The following is a 23,122-nucleotide window of genomic DNA, read 5'->3' as shown; positions in this document are numbered from 1 at the left end:
GGTCATCTCTTATCGAAGGAGGGAAGGAAACTGACCCCAGAAAGAATTCAAGCCATTGCACAGTTGAGTGTGCCAAAAACACAGAGAGAAGTACGTGCTTTCTTGGGCATTACCTCATACTGTAGGCATTGGATTCCTAGTTTTTCTTTATTGGCAAAACCTTTAGTAGCCTTAACATGCAAAGACACACCGAATCCTATCCCATGGTCTGAAGAGTGCCAGAAAAGTTTTGTGGAATTGCGTAATGCATTATGTTCAGCACCTTTTACATTGTATGTTCACGAGAAAGATGGTTGTGCGTTATCAGTGTTAACACAGCCTTTTGGCGACAGACCGCGCCCATGCGCATATTTTTCATCCACCTTGGACCCTGTAGCAAGGGCATTGCCAAGCTGTCTGAGAGCGACAGCTGCTGCAGCGATGTCTATCCGACAATCTGCTGGTTTGGTAATGGACAATACATTGATTGTTATGGTTCCACACGCTGTAGACACATTATTAAATAGGACTAAGACACAACACTTGACTAGTGCGCGATTATCAGGTTATGAACTTACACTGTTAGCAAATCACATACACATAAAAAGATGCAATACGCTGAATCCAGCTACATTGTTGCCAATTCCAGCAGACTCAGATGAGATTGAGCAACATGACTGTCTGTTCAGAACAGAAGAAGAGACGAAAGGGAGAGTGGATCTAAAAGATACTCCCCTGACTGAGTGTGATGGCACTTTATGGGTAGATGGTTCATGTTTCAAGCTCCCTAATGGTGACACGACTGCTGCATATGCTATCACGACTTTGCACACGGTCGTGGAAACTGCACGAGTGCCACATAATTCGGCCCAAGCAGCGGAATTAATCGCCCTCACGAGAGCGTGCGTGTTGTCTGAAGGAATGAGAGTAAACATATACACAGATAGCCAGTACGCCTTTGGCGTGGCTCATAATTTTGGGCGACTGTGGAAGGAACGTGGGTTCCTGACGTCGCATGGAGCTAAAATTCAGAATGGCAAGTTGGTGAATGATCTCCTTGAGTCACTGACCCTACCGTTGCAAGTTGCGATCATGAAATGCAGTGCGCACAGGAAAGTCACAGATGATGTTGGACGTGGGAATGCGTTTGCTGATGAGACCGCGAAAGAAACAGCACAGAATGTGAAGACTAGAATGTATGTTGCAGGCCCCGCAAGATGGGTTAATGATGTGGGAATGTGTGAGAACACAATAGAGAGTGTGAAGTCGCTTCAAGCTGAAGCCACAGAGAAAGAGTTAAGCAAGTGGAGAGAAAGTATGGGTAAGTTGGATGAGAATGGTTGTTGGATTGATCTGACAGAACATAGGCGATGGTTGTTGCCTGATGCATATGTGCTTCCAGTGGTTACTATGGCACATGGAATGGCACATATCAGTACGAAAGGTATATGCAAGTTGTTGGCTCCAGTATGGCAGAATGCTGGGATTCCCAAGTGTGCAGAGAATGTGGTCAAGAATTGCATAGTATGTTTGAAGTACAACCCTGGTAGGGGAACCCCAACTCCAGCTGGTCACTTTGCACCCCCATCATGTCCATTCGAAGTTTTGCAGCTGGACTTTATTCACATGGAAAGATGCAACAACCTGAAATATGTACTGGTGGTTGTTTGTGCTTTCTCAAAATGGATAGAGGCTTATCCTCTGAAAGATAACACTGCCCTATCCACAGCCAGAGCCCTTGTGAAGGAATTTTTCCCTAGGTTTGGGATGCCAAGAATGGTGTGGTGTGATAACGGAAGTGAGTTTGTGGGTAAAGTGATGAAGAATGTATGTGAAGGGCTAGGAATAAAGCAGAAGTTCCATGCTGCAAATCACCCCCAATCAGCTGGATTAGTAGAACGCTACAATGGAGCCTTAAAGCTCAAGCTGGCCAAAATCCAGGCGAGCACCGGTCTTAAATGGCCTGACGCTCTGGCTTTAGCACTCCTGTCCACCAGAATGACCATACACTCACGAGTGGGACTTAGTCCTTACGAGGTTGTCTTTGGCCGTCCGGCCAATGTATGGGGTGTACCGAGGCCCATGAAGTTCAGTGAGATAGAGCATCCAGTACTGCTCGATTACCTGTATGATTTGACTGTTAAACTGCGTGTTTTGCACCAACAGGTACATGATACTCTTCCCCAAGCTTCTGAACCTCCTGGACACCCTATCAACCCTGGTACGTGGGTGCTAGTCCGAAATTTCCAGCGCAAGAGCAACGACGAGCCTCGCTGGATCGGCCCTCATCTTGTTCTTCTTTCGACAAGATCAGTAGTGCGAGTGAAAGGGAAGAAGCACTGGATCCATGGTACCCACTGTAAAGTAGTCCCCTTGCCTCTGCCATATGACCAGTGGGTCAAGGAGGGTATCGCCGACTCTGAGACAGACACTGTACCTCGTTTTGTACCATTCAGTGACGCACGCATAAGAGACACAGTTTCAGACCAAGAGAGTGACAATATTCTGCAGGAAGCTGTGCCACCATCAAATCGACTGGACACCACTGAGCCTGAACTTTTGTTTCAAGACCAAACAGCACCTGGCCGTCTCCGCTATAATTTGAGACCTAGGCCCATGGACAAATAAAGATTTCCTCACTATTTCCCTTTTAACATATTTTGCTCTCCCATCTGAAGGACTTTCTTGATTTTTGTTTTTCGAACCACCATCCGGGTTCTGCCGCAGGGTCGCGGTGCCAAGACTTTGGGGTACAGGCCGAAGACGCTAGGTCAACGGTTCTGGTTGGTCTAGGGCGTTTCCCTGGACTGACAGGCGTACTCCTTAGCAGAAGAAACTCATCCACCGCGAGCGGCCCGAGTAGAGGATGGAGTTTTTTAAGATGGAGAGACCGATTGAGGAAATGAACTTTAACGCAAGGATGTGTAGAATTGTAAAAAGTAAATGTTTTGTCTTTTTGTGCCTTTTTACACTGTGTAGCATAATAATGTTTATTGTAGGATTTGTGTTCTTCTCCGCTCAAAAGCCCATTGAACCCACTGAACAGCCTATACCTCTTTCTACTGCCTCCTCTCACTCTTTTCACCCTTTTCCTGAGCACGAACAGACCAGACGATCAGAGTTTGTAAATAACTCGTTTATCCAGCTCTTGCACCAGCACCAACTGGTAATGAATACGACCAATTGCTGGGTGTGTGGGTTAATGCCACATACCATTAACAAGGGTATTCCCTACCTGGTGCTGCCGTACAGTTACAATGGATCGTCATGGGCATTCCAGACCATGTTTCTTTATGCTCTAGATACGTACTCCCCTCGCCAACCGCGTTCCATCAGACCTATCACCAATAATAAGGCTTTGATGAAAGGAGTTGCCGATATGAGTAGGGATATCGATGCATACTCATCCATTCCCAAAGAAGAGTTGAGACCTTATGTAGGATGGAACGCGACGGGGTATAGTATTAGTCTGGGTGAAAGACAGCGAAAAATCTCATCTCCAATCTGGGTCGTACCCCACATGGGTCGGTTCTGCTTACAGGGTAATGGTCAGAATCCTAGAGCTCAACTGGGAAGAAGTGACTGTACTGAAACGTACACTTTCCCGTCACAGTTTTCCCCTGCGTTTTTGGCTGCCAAGGGCACATATTTCATCTGTAATGACCGAGCATATACATGGCTGCCCCCTGATTTCTCGGGCACATGTTATATTGCGAACTTGCTACCGCCGACATTTACTGCTGCCTCTGACTATCACAAGACCAGAGTTGTGAGAGGTGTGATTAGTAAGGAGGATACTGCCGGTCAGGAAGCAGGAGACTTCTTCCTGGGTTTCCTGCCGTTTTGGGGACCTATGGTCAATAGTAGGAACCTGAGACAGCTGACTCGTGTGGTTGAATCCACTGTCAATGTAACGGCTGGTGCCCTTAGTAATCTGACAGCTGAGCTCCAAGCGGATCGCCTCATGACTTTGCAGAACCGCATGGTTCTAGACGTTATTCTTGCAGACCGCGGTGGGGTATGCAAGGTCATCCAATCCAGTTGCTGCATTTTCATACCAGATAATGCTCCAACAGTGTATCAAGCCATCTCCAAACTCCATAAAATATCTGAATCCATACACGTGGATAAGGGAGATTGGTCACTGGTGGGGTGGTTCTGGGAATTGATATCTGCCTGGGGTTGGAAAGTTCTGATGGTCATTGGAATGATCTTAGCCATTCTTTTACTGTTCTGTCTGTGCATACAGTGTGCTCCTACTATATGTGGCCTCTGTGCTACCTTATGTGTAAGGAAACCTGTATCGAGGGACGAGCTAAGTAATAGGATGATGCTACAGCAACATCTCCATGACTTTGTGAACATTGACCTAGACTCGGATTAAGATGAGTATAGTGATTGCCTATGTAAGGGCAAAAGGAGGGTCTGTCGTACTTTAATATTCGGGACCGCGTAGGGGACGGGGCCCTACCCCTGTCTATCTTGGTATTAACAAATCGCAAATGGTAAATGCGGCATGTACGAGTGCTTTATATATCGTTCTAGCTATGAATGCACTGTGTACACGTCATTCTGCTTCACTACGCGGGTTCCATTTTGGAAGCAGTGGCCATCTTGTCATTGCCCTCACATAGGCTATAATGGAGTAAATACGGGCCTCACAGTACATGGGCTTTCCCTCTGACTTCTCTGTGACCTGGGCAGCTGGCTCTGCTGCCCCAGGTCAAACCGGTCTCACGAGCTCCCCTTCCTCCGTCCACCTGTGATTAGCATCAGGGCTTGACCCATCATAAAACCCTTTCATTCTATACAATCCCCCGGCTAATCTCTTCCACACCTGCTTGTTCCTGCTTTATGACTTGTTTCCCAAAACAGGAGATGCTCATGTTTTATTGGGGGGTCTATTGACATCCGATGTGGGATCTGAACCTTACTGTGTAAATCATTGTGGGCTGGCCGAACTGGAATGTGGGATGGTCATCATGACTCTGCTTTTTCGTTTGTAATGTATACCTTATAATGGCCATATCGTAAACCAAGGAATGTGTGCCTGGAGCATGATATTTTGTACTTAAGGAGAAGCCCGTTCCTATGATTTTCAGCAGTCTCCTGAGAACATACACGCTGTTGTACTTCTAGGATACCTGTCATTGGTCTGCAGCCAATAAACAAATCTTTGACTTCACCCAGAAGACTCTGTGTTTCTGTAGGTCTGGAACAGGGTGAACCCAGAAGTCATAGGGTGTGTGCCCCTGCACCGCTGGGTCTAAAATACCCAGTACTTCAAACATGGAGCCTGTAGAACTGAGCGCTCCTCGTAATCAATGGCCCCTAATCCTGTGAAGTAAAGCATATAAAACAAAGCGCTACGCGCAACCATTTGCAGGCAATTACGTTTGAGCAGAGCATATAATACACCACGTTACTCGTGATCCCTGGTATGGAATTACCTTCGAGCAGAACATATAACACAATGCGCTACGCGCACTCTTTGGCATGTAATTACTTTCGAGTAGAGCATATAACACAAGGCGCTACTCGCATTCCCTGGCATACAATGACTGTCGAGCAGAGCATATAATCACCATGCGCTACTCGCATTCCTTGGCATGTAATTACGTTCGAGCAGAGCATATAACATAACACGCTACTCGTGATCATCGGCATGTAAATACTTTCGAGCAGAGCATATAACATAACACGCTACTCGTGATCATCGGCATGTAAATACTTGCGAGCAGAGCATATAACATAACACGCTACTCGTGATCCCGGTCTCTCCAGCTGGGGAAGCAGAGTCGGTGGCGTGAAGCGCCACACGAGGGTAATGTCAGTCCGTACTTGGGACGGCTTCCAGCGGGGAGGGTTACCGGACTTGAGGAGCGGGTCCTTATGCTCCGGTGCAGTTCACAGAGCACCGCGCTCAGTATCGTGGAAGGGGGGGCACGGACAGGATCCCTCGGCGGGGTCTCTCCGTCGCGCAGGCAGGGTAGGGGACTCCCACGGAGGGGACAACCCGGGCCAAGTGCGGTGTGGTTCCCAGACCAGCAGGGGGCGCACCAGGGGGGGATCTCGGCCTCCGGGCTTACCTCCGTCTCGGCGTCAGCAGGCGTCCGTCCTCACGACGATGGGGGAACTCGGCCCCGACCTTGCGCACCTCCTCACACGGCTGCGACGGCAACGACGGGGCCCCGGGCTTCTCCTGGGCCTCGCGACACAGCAGGGCACTTCTCCAGGGCCTCGCGACACAGCAGGGCACTTCTCCAGGGCCTCGCGACACAGCAGGGCACTTCTCCAGGCCTCCAGGCCACGGCGGTGAGTGTGCTGGCTTCGTCGTCGCAGGGGGGGGCTCAAGTTAAGGATGGGGATATGGTGCTCAGCGGAGCACGCTGCCGGGGGTCCCAGACCAGGGCAGGGAGCGCGGGGGTCACAGCGCTAGTACCTGGTCGATCCCCGGTGACTTGGCAATCGGCTTAGTATTTTGTTCAATAGGGTAGCTTGGACACGCAGTCTCAGCTCGGGCATTCAAGGCTTGCAGCTCGCTCTTGTCATGCAGTCTCAGTTCTTAAAGTTAGGTTTCAGTTCTCAGTTGACAGATGAAGTCTTTTGGCGCAGATGTATCTGGCGCCCTTAAGGGGTTCTGTTACAGGGGTAGGGATGGAGAGGGCGACTAGGTCCTTCCTAGTCAGGTTGGCAGAGAGTCTCTGGGTCCTCCTACTACTGGGCAAGATCAGTGGGATTCACAGGGCACCTCACTCACTTAAGAGGCAGTACCTAAATCCTGTCACTCTCAGAGGCATAAGTCCCTGGCTAGGCCCTACCGCCTACACTCCTGGTGGATTCTTCCAGCTCTGCTTCACCCCAATGGCCAACTCACCACAAAAGTTTTCCTCCCACTCTTAAGTAGCCCCAGGTCAGGTGACCTCTAGCCAAGGCGGCAAAAGTAAAACCCCACCTCCCTTCTAGAAGGTTCCAGCATATTCCAGGAGCTTCCCCACTCTACCTATGGGACAAAAAGGCGGGCTGGTGTCGCAACATTGTTGTGGGTCCCAGCCAGCTCCTGGCAGCTAGGGTGCTACTATGAAAAACGACCACCCTGCAGTAGCAGGGGTCTGTGGCAGCCATCTTGGGAGAAGGGAGCACCTGCACCTTAACACTGCAAAAACGAAAAAAAATCAGGGAAAAAGGGCCAAGTCCAACAATGTCCCACCCAGCTTGCAGCTTTGCTGGACTGTCAAACTCCCACCTGGCATAATTCCAATATTCCTCAGGCTTTGACAAGGCAACCATGTCTTACTCACAAAGCCAGCCAAGGGCCTCCATGTAATGTAGTGGCGCTGCCGCTGCCGCTTCTGCTATCAGTGGTATATGTATGACCAGAGCTGTGTGGTGCTTGCACAACCCAACATGGTACCTGTGCAATGCAACTCAAATATGATATTTGTGAAGCCACCCAAGGCCACCTTGTGTAGCCCTGACTGGGGTCATTAATCTTGACTGAAGCAATGCATCACAAACCACTGCATTGCCTTACCTTGCACCAGGGAGAGGTTCCATGGCCGTTGCATGTGTGCACCCATGCAACTGCCATGGTTCTAGGTGCCTTCTCATACTTACCAGACTGGGGAAACCTGGGAATGCACCAGAAAGATACACTTTCCCAGGAGAGGTGTAGCAAAAAGTTATAACTTTAATTATCCTTGTTACTTCCTCTTTCAATGTGTGCTCCATCCACGTATATGGAGGAATATGCCTTTCAGGATTTGTTGTTTTGCAGGAAGGCTCCCCTTCATTCACAAATACATTCCTGCTTGTGACACAAGCATGCTTGCACCATGGTGCAAGCGTGCCTGTGTTGGCGGTAGCCAGCCAAAACAGTAATGGTGCAGGGGAAAAGGAAGCGATGTGTTGTATTCTATTAGATAGAGCACATTCCTGCCCTTTTGCTTTCACGCATAACAGTACAATAAGGTGACTTGCCGCACTGCACTGTGTGATCACGCTCAAATTATGCCCTCAGTGTAGAGTAAGAGGACATTTGGGAAGCAATACTGTGATCCAGATGTATCAGGCTACCACCAGCATAATGACATGCAGAACTCACACTCAATCGCCACACAATGATTGGTTCCACACTCCCTCTGAACTGTACTAGAGTGTGTCACGGTGAACACACACTGCCAGCACATGCACACCTTAACCATGTTCCACATTTGAACCTATGTGTTGTGCATGTCTTACAAAGGCACATATATTCTGCACATGGTTTTTATCATGCACACATTTCATTATCAACCTGCTGTTGGGCAGGGGTCAGTGTAACACAGAGCATCATACCTTTTGAAGAGGTGAGTAAGCCAGTCGGCCTCACTGCATTGAACCAGGGTCGAATAGTCATGCTCACTACTACTGTTCACTACACAGCATGCTGCCACCCCCGCTTTAGCTCTGTCTTACTACTGGCAAAAGCAGCAGCAGTACATCTACTATGAGGGCAGGTCTTTGTATTGCCCTCCTGTTCCTAGCAGACTGCAATCCATGACACAGGCCTATATAACGGCACACATAAATATTCTGTGTTCCCCTTTGGGATGATACAAGAATTAGTGAGCCACACAACTATGCAGTTGGGCACTCAGGGCAGGATTAGACTATTCTTACCATGCATGGGAACATTCCTACTCAACACATCCATTGCACCATGTTCAATGAAAGTGTGTACATACACATACATTTGTGTATGATTTTTGACATTGACGCTTCATACATTAACCATCTCTGTCTTCCTAATGTAATATGATGGTTGGGAAACATGTCCCTTGCCTTACTTCTCTGGTTTATGGCACGCATTGCTAGTTCATCAGTTTGATATGTTTTGTTACAGCCCTTTGATCCTTCTTGCACTGCTGCGCAAAGCATGGTAGATGTGTATTTTCTCAACTGTGGACAGATGTGGTATTCCCATCAATCTGCCCAGGAAAGATGTGACACGTGTGCTGGTTTGTGGATCCCCACACATGAATAAATCCATTCTTAACAATTGTCACCCATTATCTGTGATGGTATCTTCTGTGACTTTTGCTCCTGCAAAGTGCTGGCATTCTGTATGCTAGTCCATATGTGAGACACACTACAATGAGAGGTTTGCCTTAGGTACTGACATTTTAGGAGAATTGTGGGATGTATGACGTTACAACGCACACTTTTACAACGCATGCACTTACAACGCATTTTTTACAACGCATAATCCATTACAACGCATGACATTACAACGCATGACACTACAACGCATTTTTAAAAAATACCTTTACAACGCATTTCCATTACAACGCATACTACCTTTACAACGCATACCATTACAACGCATAATATTAAATTACATTTAAGGTAAGTATTAGATAGTATAGGGGTAAAAGTTACTTTTCTAACTCCAGGGGGTGCAACAGTAGGGTAAGTGTTGGATAGTATAGGGGTAAAAATTACTATTCTAACTCCAGGGGGTGCAACAGTAGGGTAAGTGTTGGATAGTATAGGGGTAAAAATTACTATTCTAACTCCAGGGGGTGCAACAGTAGGGTAAGTGTTGGATAGTATAGGGGTAAAAATTACTATTCTAACTCCAGGGGGTGCAACAGTAGGGTAAGTGTTGGATAGAATAGGGGTAAAAATTACTATTCTAACTCCAGGGGGTGCAACAGTAGGGTAAGTGTTGGATAGTATAGGGGTAAAAATTACTATTCTAACTCCAGGGGGTGCAACAGTAGGGTAAGTGTTGGATAGTATAGGGGTAAAAATTACTATTCTAACTCCAGGGGGTGCAACAGTGGGGTAAGTGTTGGATAGTATAGGGGTAAAAATTACTATTCTAACTCCAGGGGGTGCATCAGTAGGGTAAGTGTTGGATAGTATAGGGGTAAAAATTACTATTCTAACTCCAGGGGGTGCATCAGTAGGGTAAGTGTTGGATAGTATAGGGGTAAAAATTAATATTCTAACTCCAGGGGGTGCAACAGTAGGATAAGTGTTGGATAGTGTAGTGTAATATTATGCGTTGTAATGGTATGCGTTGTAATGGTAGTATGCGTTGTAATGGAATGCGTTGTAAAGGTATTTTTTAAAAATGCGTTGTAGTGTCATGCGTTGTAATGTCATGCGTTGTAATGGATTATGCTTTGTAAAAAATGCGTTGTAAAGGTAGTGCGTTGTAAAAGTTGCATTGTAAAGGTTGTTCCTCGAATTGTGTTCTATCATTTACTGAGTACCATATGGAACAAACTTTGCTGCTGCATAACACAGCACAACTGCTTGCTCTGCTGCACTACACTGCTTAAGTGTGTGAGGACAGGAATGGACCATTACTATGTAGATATGTGGCAAACCTGCCCTGTCCCTTTCATGCAGTACACTGCATCACATTGGCTTGCTGTGTTGATTTATTTGCATTTGGGTGTTATGGCCCCATGTTGATCAACTGCTCAGACAACACGATTGTTACATGTTGAGGCCTACATCTAGTAAGAAGATGTGAGTGACTCAATTTTTACATTGACTTTCACATATACACAACACAATTATTGAGTTCAAAATGTATTTGTAGGTGGACAAGTTGACATATTTCAGTCAGATTTACCTTCAGGTGATATAGTTGAATTTAAAAACCTGGCCACAATCTGGTCAGGTCTCTGCCGACCGGCCATTGTGTGCTGGATCTCTCCTTCGTTGTCTTCATTCTCATCCAGTTCCTCTAGATTTAGTAGCTGATAGTCCCAAGGGACATTTGTTTTTACACAGATGTTGTGCAACTTAGCACAGACGAGGATTATTTTGGACAGCATAGGGGGTGAGTTCAACAGTCTTGCGCCTGACATATCCAGGCATCAGAACCTTGACTTCAGGAACACAAAGCTCCTCTCAACAATGTTCCTTTCTTTGGTGAGTGCACAGTTAAATCTTTTTTTAGCCTCCCTCTGTGGCTTGGTGGATGGGGTTATGATCCATGGCTGCAACCCATTTCCTTGGCACCTGAAAGTAAGAAAAGACAACAGTAAATGAATTTGCACATTGTTACTTAGACTTAAGTGATCATGTGTGTTATGAATGTTGAAAAACTCTTACACATCTCTTACACTTTTAACAGATTTGTGTTAGATACTGTTGGCCATTGCTTTACACATGTATCTTCATGTTCAGTGTGTCATTACACATATTATCCATGTCCTGTGACATAGGACATTTCTACATGCTGACTGTCATGTTTAGGCAGTAGATTCCTGTGATAAGTAGCTTGGAATATTCTTCTATGCAATATATATGTGCAAAGTTACAACGTTAAATCAGATATCTGGGATAAATTCAGACCTGTGCAGGTTGTGACCGTGCCAGCATGTTTGACACATACACATGCATTTGTCCTTTTGAGACCTACGATGTCCTTACCTTTCTACATGACGTTAGCACAGCTTTTGATTCGTTCACTTAATTTAGCATGACTACTTGCTCATGTGACATGGATATTTATCTATATCTTTGACAAATGACAGCTAATGCTTTTTGTATGGCAAGTTGCCATGCTGAACTTAGATTGAAACATCGGTATAGCAATGGAGGCCATTTTGTATATGGGACAGACTGGTGTAGATGAAGGTAACTTTATACTACAGACCAATGCACTGCACTTTCAGATTTCACACATATGAATTGAATTTTGGGTTGTGTGTAAATCAGTAGTTAAATGCCTTGATTATGACATCAGTGATGTGGCAAGAGAGTTTTCAGTTTAGGATCCTAAGTACACTGTGATACCTTAACCTGGTTGCATTTGGTGCTATGTTATTTACTGATGTATGACATGTTTGACAGCATATGCATTGACTGTGTATGGTTTTCATTGATGGACTGAGATGCAGGAAATGTGACTGAGACGCAGGAAATGTAGGTACAGTGTGCCACCAAACTAATCATCTATTACACTGATGAAGTAGGCCATAGGGGTTGATGACTATGTGTATGTTTGGTCCTAGACTGTAAGAATGGCTAAGACATGTGTATACTTTGTACTTTTGTATCACATATCTACCTAGATTTGCCATTTACACATGAATTGAAGCTGCACTTACAGTGCATGACATAAATTGAATTTAAAACTGTTTCCATTATTGCGCCTGATACTTTTGGTCAACATAAATGTTTACTGCCATGTGTAACAGATTTACTTTGGAACTCATGATTTGTTCAACACCCTTTGTTTGAGTTGAACTAATTACTAAGCCTAGATACGCCACTGTAAATACACATATCTCACAATTAGCCAATATATACCCTTTCTACTCATATTGACTGGACTTGTGAACCACACAAATATTGTGTTGATTTGGTAACTAGTGCAGAAAAGGTGATTCTGTCCACTCACGCAGTGGGAGTTGACACAATACTACTCATAGTAGAAATGTCCCTGCTTCCATTGCTGGATTAGTGAGGGAATGGCACAATGGAACATCATTGTCTACATGTTTGAGTCAGTTATTCCCACTATGTGCATATGTCACAAGATCCATACACAAACACAGAGATGACTATTATGTAATACATCACAACTTTTTAGTTAGTATTAAGTATATTTTATGTTTCCTTACCAATGAGTAGGTCATTCTCATATATGCCATTCTGAAACCGATCGTTGATGCTGTGGCGGAAGATGAAGGCATCATGTGCACTCCCCGGTATTTTGCCAACACATTTATGAACATTAACTGATGATACATCATGGCCTGAACATTGATGGTGTATGCGTGGTTGCAGTTTTTGTACAGGTGGATATTGCAGCAGGGGGCACGAATTGCACATGTGTACAGTCAATTGCACCAAGGACATGAGGAAATCCAGCGATGGTGTAGAGTCCTTGCTTGGCAGCCAGTTGTTGTTGTGGAATTTTTGAGGAAGAGAAGGGGTGTGAGTTTGATCTGGTATCCAAAACAGAGGGTAGGAAGGCAAAAAATGCGCCCTGTGAGATTCCTGCCAATCGGGCTGTTGTGACTGGAGAAACCTGATGCCAGCATGTGGAGCACAGCCAAAGGTTTGACATGTGATGGGATGTTAGTGGGCCTTGCAGTTGGTGGCACTAGACTTGGCCCAATCTTAGCCAACAATTCCATTATGGACTCCCTCTTGAGTCTGTAGAATGTAATGACCTCATCCTCCCTGAGGTCAATGAGGGATATACATGTGGTGGTGGTCTTCTAGCTACTCCAATTTGCAGTATGATGACCTCCATGGCATAGTTGAGCTTTCCAAAGTGTTTTGGATGTGTATGTTTTGTTACCACAGCCACTGCATCATTTCCTATGCCTGGTTTGCCAATCCACCGCAATTGTGGCACAATTCAAGTTTTGCGTCTTGCTTCCTGAAGAAACCCAAAAATACCAATGTGTCACGTTTGCATCTGATTTTGTGGGGAAACAAATCTGTGTGGTGCAGCGTCTTTCAGTGCAGCTTTTGCACTATGCAACTTTTAGAAAACAACACATTTATGGAAATGCATTGTTTTATAAATATAACTTAAGGCTTGTGCAGCCATTGCGTCACAATACATGGCACAACACTGACACAAGCCTCTTGTAAATATGCCCCTTAGGGTGGTAGTCTATCTAGTCCTGACTACTAAAGAATCAGCAAATGACTGGTGATGATGGGTGTGAAGGAGCCCATCAATGACTTGCGTGTCCATGTATAGGAACTGGCAAGCACCTGCATATCTGCAAACAAATAAATGGAAATGGCACTCAAATCACACAGGCTCTCAAGCAATACCTGCTAGAATGATACCGTGGAAGCCTCGGATGTTTTTGGAACACATACTCATTCTGGTGATCTCGCACAAACTACCAGAAACCCATCAATACACAAGAGGTCCTTCACAGGCATCGCTCTCTTAGCTGAACTTGAGGTGTCAGCAAACAAAGTCTTGTCTCACCCTAGCAGCTAAATCTGCACCCAGAAATAGAGGCCAGAGTAGCTAATGTGTGGAGAAGCATGGATGTCATTTGGGGATTGCAGTTGCGATCCCTTGTTTGCCCCTTGCAACCTCTGGCACTGCCTTTGTGACACCAATAGGTGGCAAAATTAGTGTCTTGAACAGAGCAGCAGCTTGTCTTCATTAACGTCGGTTGGGGCTCCCTCTCCTTGTTTATTGTCAATTTTTATTATACTAATAGTAAATCTTATTATAGTATTCACTATTAGTGTAATAAAAGTGGAGTACAATTAGCTGGAATAGGACCTTCCCTGGCAGCTTAGGTAAGTAAAAAAGAAAATGCTTTTAAATGTATGTTATGTGCGTGCTTCATGTGAGAGTGTGTTTATGTGAGAGAGTGTGTGTGTGTATTTGTGAATGTGTGTGTATGAGTATGTGCGTGTGTGAGAGTGAAAGTGAAGTTCAAAGGGCATGTGATGTCACTTCCGCTATCCCTGGTATTTTGGTGAATTGACGTCCATGAGGAGGAGCACTCCTTTAAGCATCCCTCTGCCCAGCGAAAGGAAAAAGCCACTCTGCTTGCAGAAAACATAACCACATTTACAAAGAGTGTCACTAAACATCAATGTCCCACAATCCAGGCCAGTTCACAAGTCAACAAATCGATGCAGGTTAAAGTCTCTGCAGGAGGCCAACACCCAGTCCAATCAAGAAGTGTTAGATAGACCAGGGTAAAGAGGAAGATGAATGACACATCCATGACATATCGTCATTGATGAAGAAACAAGACCTTTGAAGGCACTTTCTGAGAGCAAAGTGATAATCCGAGGTCTGGCAATTACTACTCTAATTAACACGGTTCATTTGTGAGTGTGCGAGCAAGGAAGGATTTCAAGTCACTGCATCCTGCTCCTGAACTGAAGATATATTCTCAGGGCAGCACATTGCCTCCTTTGATCACTGATGTCATCCACCAGCTGTGTACCATCAGAGTCAGTTTCTTCATCACAGAGATGGAGGGTGGTGCACTGCTGAGCTACAAAGCTGCAGAGGCTCTATGGCTCATCAGGTTTTCCTTATGAATCAGCTTTGCTGGCTGGAAAACATGCTGCGCCATCCTAACAACATATTTCAAGGTACTGACTGCCTAAAAGGCACACAGTGCAAAGCCGCATGTCAACAGCTCTGTAGATTCTACGGCACTGTGAAAGGCAGGTTCCATTTCATGTGCACCACACTATGGAGCCGGATTGTGCTGGTGACTTAGAGAGAGTGGAAGGCCCTGTGCCCTGCGTTCACTTAACATCTGTTCCGCAGTGTCCCAAACAGTGAGGCAAGGTCCACATCTGTGTTGAAATGTGCATACCGGAGAAAGAGAGAGGCACGTCACTCCCATGGTGGATGACGTAGTTGCTCAAGTGAGTGGTCCAAGATAGATTTGATTTGACTGCTGATTATCACGAGCTGATGCTTGACAACTGGAACTAAAATCAGAATGAGTGAAGTCAGTAACAGCCCAAAGTAAACATAACAAGTACATCATGAGCTCTTGGTGTAGAAGGATGGATTACTTCTAAGAGGTGACCCCACAGTGGCTCTCCTGGCGCTTGTACCTCGGTACTGTAGTTGGCTCTTAAAAGAACCAATGACGTGATGAGAATGCATCTGAAATTTTGGTTTCCACACACTGGCAGACAAATAGAAGAGATAGCCTGTTTTTGTACTTAATCAATATTTTTTTTTATTGCGGGTTAATATAGCACCTGGTGTTAAGTGTAGGGCCGGTGGTAAGAAATTAGGCTGGGTGTCTTAAATAAATAACGGAGCCCAGGCACCTAACTGTGTGGTATGCCACTCCGCATTCTGCCCTACCTCTCTTTATTTGCTATGTCCCTGGGTTGCTACCATTGTGACCGGACGGGAAGAGACCAAACCACAAACACCCCTCCAGGATCCACAGCATTGGATGAACTCACCAATGCAAACATAACATCTGGCATAACCGAGTCATCGATGCAACAAGCGCAAGGTAAATAGTTTTATTTATTTATTTACTTACTTTACTCCTGGCCGTCGTACATCGAACTTCACTGCCCCCCACCCTGCCTCTCCCAAGCCCCGCCTCACTGCACCACAGCACTCCCTTTGCGAGCCGCCACTGCAAAAGTCCCCAAAGACCTGGCTAATCAACTGGACCCTACCAGCACCTGCATACCCTCACAGGTGAAATGAAGCGCTCTACAAATCTATTGATTGATTGATTGATTAATAGACATGTTGGTGAAGAGTTTCACTCGTGTGACCAGCCTTGCTGCAGTGTAGAGGGCTGCCTTCTCTTGGGGTCTACCTGTGAGTAAGTCATTGCCATAGCCGATTACCAACATGACCATTGATTGTACAGCAGTTTTTTGAAGTCTGATTTCGTATGAAGGGTTCAGCCCCTTCAAGATACTTGAGTAGGTACTGAACATTCTATGCAGTGATCATTGTGTGTTTGGGTGGTTAAAAGTTTTATCTAGCATGAGACCCAGAAATGTTGTATATTCAATGATGTGAGCAGTATATCATATGCATAGAGAAGAGGCAAGATGCTCAAGTGGTTGAGAAATGTGGTCGGAGGATCCAAGCATCGATTCCAAAGACTTTGAGCTAGTATTGTGCCTTGAGACACTCCTGACCAAGTGGTGTGTAATCTGAGAGCTTATTGCTTAAAACTTCTTCCTAGAATCGTATTTCCAGGTAAAATGCTAGTCAGTGCCCTACTGTGAGAACTATACCCATTATTTCCTTGAGCGCGTTGTGTAAGTTGAAGTGGTTTACCTTATCAAATGCTGCAGATAGGTCAAGGAGGATAAGGAGACATGTTTCATACACTTGTCCAGTATGAGCAGTGCTTCATTTAAACTTGTATGACAGTAGTTTCAATGTTCCACCCAGACTGGTTGTATAACAAAATATTGTGAGCAACAATATTGCTTGACATGGATATTGTGTCAAAAATATTGTTTACCAAAATATTGAAATATTGTGGCCCATATTTATCAACGGTTGCCTTGCTTTTGCACCACGCAATGGGGTGCAAAAGCGATACTTGAGATGCATATTGTCAAGCTACACAAGTCCACCTTGCATGGCCCTGAGTAGCTTGATAAATCCAGAGTAACGCAGCACAGCGCAAATCGCTGAATTGCGTTACTCTGCCCCAGGGAGGAGTTCCATGAGTGGTGCGTAGGTGTTCCCAAGCAAATCCCATGGATTTTGATGCATTCCCAGATTTACCATTAGTTGCAGACCTGGGAATGTAACAATACTGCTACGCTTCCCCAGGTGACGCGTAACAAGGAGAAATATCTTTAGTTCTCTTTGTTTATTCCTCTTTCTGTGTGTGCTGCACTCTGCGTCTGGCCCGACCGGGAGCCCCGCGCCATCCCCCCATCGCCCCGGACATCGCCGGGAGTCCAGGAGGGCCTGCCTGCAGCGCAAGGGACTAAAGAACCAGGTAACCCCCCTGGGAGAGGCGGGCGGACGGCTGTACTGAGGCCGTAGACTCGCCCTCCCCCCCCCCCCCCGGGGGAGGCCATTGTGGAATCCGGTGGGCCCCCTACTGCCTGAGAGCGGCACCGCACCGACCGGCGGCCGCTTCAATTTGAAATAACCGAGTCGCTGGCCCGTTGCTAGTGGAAGGAGCCCGGGGTGATTCGGAGCCAGTGCGCGAGGTAGCGCTTTGATTCCTGGGATGGGGGAAGCACTGCCAAGACACGTTACGGTGGGGCAGGAAGATCTGGCCATGGGCAACACCCTCGCTTAGACTCCAGGGGTACTGCTCCAATTAACGGTGATGTCCAGCGCTGTAATGGCTGGTGAAGTGTAATGCCCAGGCAGAATGCTCCAGGGAAATTGTCCGGTAGTGCTTCACTGACCAGCCCAGTGAATGGGCCCCTGTTTCAATGCCATGTGTTAAAGCGCTAGTCATTTGCTGTGTGCAGCGCTATGTTAGATGCCATGTTCAGAGGCGCTATTAATTTGCTATGTGCAGCGCTATGTTAGAAGCCATGATTCAGAAGCGCTATTAATTTGCTATGTGTTGCGCTATGTGTACATGCCATGCTTTGAAGCGTTATTAACGTGATATGTGTAGCGCTATGTTTACCTGCCATGCTTTGAAGCGATAGTAATGTGCTATGTGCAGCGCTATGTTTACCCGCTGTGTTTAACGCTCCACCAGGATCACCAGGTGGCGCGCTTTGGTTCCATACCAGGTTTAATGTATTCAGGTACCGCCAATTGAGTCATAATGAAATGCTTTTGAACCTAACGTGATTTAGATAAAACTGATTGATTTTATCGAACATACTGTGTGGTGTCAGTTATTGCGTGCGTTTCCTGTTTCGGTGGATGAGTGTGCTGTATGGTCACTTTACACGTAAGCCTTTGGGTGCCTACCTGCTCGAGTCACGTTACCCCCAGAGGGCCTGGTGACCCCCGATCCTACAGTGGCTCTGTTGAGAGGCTGTATGGGTGAGTGACTGGGAGTGTGAGTAGCTGTATTGGTGAGTGAGTGGGTGTGTGAGTGGTTGTATGTGTGAGTAAGTGGCTGTGCGAGTGACTGTATGAGTGAGTGTCTGAGTAGGTGTATGGGGAAGTGAGTGGCTGTGTGAGTGGCTGTATGTGTTAATTGACTGAGGTGTGTGAGTGGCTCTGTGGTTGAGTAAGTGGGTGTGTGAGTGGTTATATGGGTATATGAGTGGGTGTATGAGAGGTTGTGTGGGTGTGTGAGTCGGTGTGTGAGTGGTTTTGCAGATGGTGTCATCAGTGATATCATTTGAGATGTCATCAGAGATATCCTCAGTGATGTCACTGACCATGTCATGAGTGATGTAATATGTGAGGTCATAAGCAGTGCATTGCAGGGGCGTAAGTTATAGTAAACTCAGGTGACTAGAACTTCAGAATTTCTATGGTTTTGTATGGGTGAAATCTGAGCCTAACAATAACGTCTCACGACATTTTTTTCAGTGAATTTCTACGTTTTTTAAATTCTATTCCCTAACTATAACGTCCCTGTAACCTTTGTTTTTTTTAATGAAATGTGAAGGATTTTTAAATTGTATTTCCTAACTGTTACCTTTAACCTTTGTGAGTGGGTATGTGAGCTGTTGCCTGGGTGTGTGGGTGACTGTATGAGTCTGTGAGTGGGTGTGTGAGTGGCAATGTGAGTCTCTGAGTGAATGTGTTAGTGGCTGTATGGGTGTGTGAGTGGGTGTTTGAGTGGGTGTGTGGACCTGTGAGCATATATGAGAGGGGCTGAATGGGTGTGTCAGTGGGTGGTGAGTGTCGGTGTGGATGTGTGTAATACAGTGCGTAATGCACTGCTTATTCCCAACATGGCCGCTGCCATTGGTCCGAGCAATACAGCCAACCCCTCGCCAGTCATGTAGGGTCAGTCACCGGCAACACCGGTTGATATAAAAAAAAGGACTAGCCATTTCCTCCGGCATCACTGAACGAAAAAAGGAGAACACAACTGAGGAGGAAGATGTTTCTAGGGCAGTAGAGGAAAACGCCCATCTGAAGCCAGTTGAGGTACACAGCGTTGGAGAGGACCTGACAACGCAGTCAAGAAAGAAGGAGGAGGCACCCCAATGGGGCACTGCTTATGGTTTCAGTGAGCCCAGAGGAGGCGTGGACGCTACAAACCCCGAAGCCATGACCCAGGAGGGCCGTGGCTCCAGGCAAGTTAAATCACCATGTGTGGGTGTCCTGCAGAGGTGGTGGGCCAGGTTGCAGGGGCATGAGTGAAGCATGTAATAACATCCCAGTTCACAGGGAGAGAAATCATTAACTAAAATGATCCCTCCCTGTGAACACCCAGTGAAGAGCACCTCTCACCTACTTGACATCAGATCCTTTACTGAGCCTGTGTTGTGTATTTATTTTTTGAGGATCTATGCAAAATGTCCTGAGGCTTTTCTAGGCATAAGCTCACCGGCATCCCATTTTTTTGTGGAGAAAGAACTTGAGGAAGCATGGGAATGAGAAGAAAAGAAGGAATACTTGTTCTGTGCTGTGTATTGGCGCTTGGACTTATGTGCAACCCCAAATATTTGTAAATGAAGTCCCATCTCGAATAGAGCAGTGTTTGGTAGCAGCACCCCCCCTTCCCCTCAGCGCCTTGAGACCCTCACGGGTGAGTAGCGCGCTCTATAAATGTATTGATAATGATGATAATCTCTCTGACTAGTGGGCTAAAAGAGCACAGTGTGTCAGTATCTGTATGAGTGACTGGGTCAGAACGGAACCTCACCTGCCCCTTTATTGAACAACTCTGAATTGAACTTTATTGAACCTGTGGTGTCTTCCTTATTTAAATGATCATGATGGGTGGCGGGAACGAGGCTTGGAGCGCAAGCACTCCAAGTCTTGAGGAGTCAAAGGGGGGTGGCCATGCGGTTATCTTGGTAATGCAGTGTAATGCTGCTTGGGCAGCTGAATGGAGCAGGGTGTCGTCGTTGCAGCAGTGACATTGCAATTAGTATTTGCGGCCTGTCTTGATTAACCTAACCGGATTGTTTTCCAGCAGCACGGCCAAGAGGCAGTACATCGAAGCATGTAGGTGAAGTTTGTCTTGATTGCTATTTGTTTTGAGCCAGGTGTGTTGGAACTTTTCAATTAGCTGTTTTATCTCTTTTAGTTCTGCATTTCTCCAAGGTGCCTTTTTCATTTGTCCTGTTTTGTTGTTCTGAGTGGTATTAGTATATCAAAAGCTTCCTGACTCCACTCATATAGTTTTTGAACTGAATTCATTGTGTCTATATCTGTTTTGGATGTTAGTTGTGTTTCTAAGTATTCAAAATTGAGTTTGTTTCACGGCCGATGGGTGAATGCATGTAAGGTGGTTTTAGGTATTTTGCTTTGTGGTGTTTTATGTTGGAAAGCTAGCAAATGGTGGTCTGACCATGTGCCTGGAATAATCGTTTTGAAAGGCAACTAGTTCTAGATTTGCAAAAATGATATCTAGGATGTGTCAGCAATGTGTGTGGGTTTGTGGACGATCTGATGTAGGTTCTGTGTGTCTAGGCCAGTGATGATAGTTTTTGAATGGGGCCTCTAGGGTTTGTCAAACCAAATGTTTAGGTCACCAAGAATGCATAGGTTGAGGGGGTCCACGGATCGTGCTGGCCAAGCTACAGAGGGGGGTGAGCGAGGGGGTGGTCTGGCTATCCCCAACCTTCTAAAGTACTATTGGGCCTCACACTTAATGGTCATCAATGACTGGGTTTTTGCAGATTGACAGGACCCGGCATACAGGGTTAACCACTGGGCATTGGGGGCGGACGGATACCTGGGGGCACTGTATGGCCATGAGAACGAGGTCAGACTGCCCCAGCATACCCAGACGGTGCTAACGGTATGGGCCAAGTCCAATAGGTTCCTGGGCTGGACAGGCCGTCTGACGGATCAGACGCCCCTGTGGACCGGCGTGACACTAAGGGAGGTGGGCCGTCTGCATGGCTTCTCAAAGTGGAAACTAGTAGACATTACGCGATTAGGTGATGTGCGGTGGCGACAGGCCCTGATGACGTTTGCAGAATTACAGGAGGAGTTTCAATTGGCACCCACGGAACACTATAGATATCTGAAAATGAAACACACGCTAAGCAAACATCTTAAAGACGGGGATCAGATTCCCGAATACAGCCCATTAGAAGACAGGTTGTTACTGGACCCCATTCCAGAGAAGGCACTGTCCTATACATATAACAAATAATAAACAACTCCCCAGACCTACTAATAAAATTGCGTGAGGCGTGGGAATCCGAGGTGGAATTACTAGAGGATGATGACTGGGCAGCGGCAGTGCAGAGTCCCAAGGAGGTTGCAATACGGGCACGATTTAGGTTGGTCCGGCTGAGGATACTGCACCGGTCCTACTACACCAGCACACTACTGTTTAAGATTGGGCGCATTTCCACGGAGGAATGTCAGAGGGGCTGCACTCAAAGGGGAACGTTCTTCCACATTTTATGGGACTGTCCGATTATACAAGTTTACTGGACGAAGGTGATCCAGGTAATGTTAGAAGTGCTAGAACAAGAAGTCCCCCTGGACTTGAGGTAGCATATACTGTGTGTATCATGGGAACAAAACTGGCCCAAATACTCAAAAATATGGTTACAGGTGGCAGCAATGGTCGCCAAACGGAACGTAGTGGGGGCATGGGGGCCACTCAACTGCCTAAAGTATCCCAATGGAACAGGGGCATGGACTGGTGCTGTGTGGCTGAAAGGACAATTTATTAAATCAAGGGATGTCCCAAGAAATGGGAGAAAATGTGGCAACTGTGGGTAGAATATAGGGGGCATGGGGGCACTGGTCAGTTAAGTGGGAGGGGGCTGGGATGGGACCGAAGCTACAAGTGGACTCCAGCGGTATCATGACTATAATACCATGTTTGTGAATCGCAAATTGTGTGAATCATCGAGGGAACATGTACCTCAGGACATGCCTATGTAACAGTTTTGCACTGCTGGCATTGTTAATAAAACGAAGTTAAAAAAAAAAAGAATGCATATGTTATCAGGTTTGCAATGGTATAGAAATGTGTCTGGGAATGCTGCATTGCTATGTGGAGGTATGTAAAGGAGAAGTCATTTACAGGAGGAGGTTGGTGTTGAGTTACATCTGGTGAAGAGGGCCTCACAACCTTGCATGAAAATGTAGTCAGCTTTAGTGAGATTTATTGCTTGCTTGGATATTACAGCAAGTCCAACTAATTGTTTGCCTCTACAATTTTGTGTGATAGTTTGAGCCTAGAGGAACAGCTTCATAAAACACTGGAGCCATGTAATTTCTCAACCATGATTCAGTTATGAGGAGTAAGAAAGGTTGTCTGTCAGTGAGTAGGTCGTAGATGTGGTGTTTGTTTTTTGAGTGATTGAGCATTTATTAGTAGGCAGTTTAGAAATTGTGTTTTGGTTCTGGTTTGTCTTTGTTTTGTAGAAGATTGAGCAGTATGCTTTGAACTTGTAGCAGGTTGGCTGATATTAGCTGTATGAGGATAGCAATAGTGTTGCTTTTATATATCGTATTCCTCCTCCAGCAGGGTTAGACGGCATTTTGATGGGTCTATGTAGGTAGTGGAGATGGTGGTTGAGAGTGAGTTTGTAATGATAG

The sequence above is a fragment of the Triturus cristatus genome, chromosome 3_2 (assembly GCF_964204655.1).
Source record: "Triturus cristatus chromosome 3_2, aTriCri1.1, whole genome shotgun sequence".
In the NCBI taxonomy this organism is placed as follows: domain Eukaryota; kingdom Metazoa; phylum Chordata; class Amphibia; order Caudata; family Salamandridae; genus Triturus; species Triturus cristatus.
The sequence above is the reverse complement of the archived record's forward strand: the minus strand, read 5'-3'. Positions refer to the sequence as shown.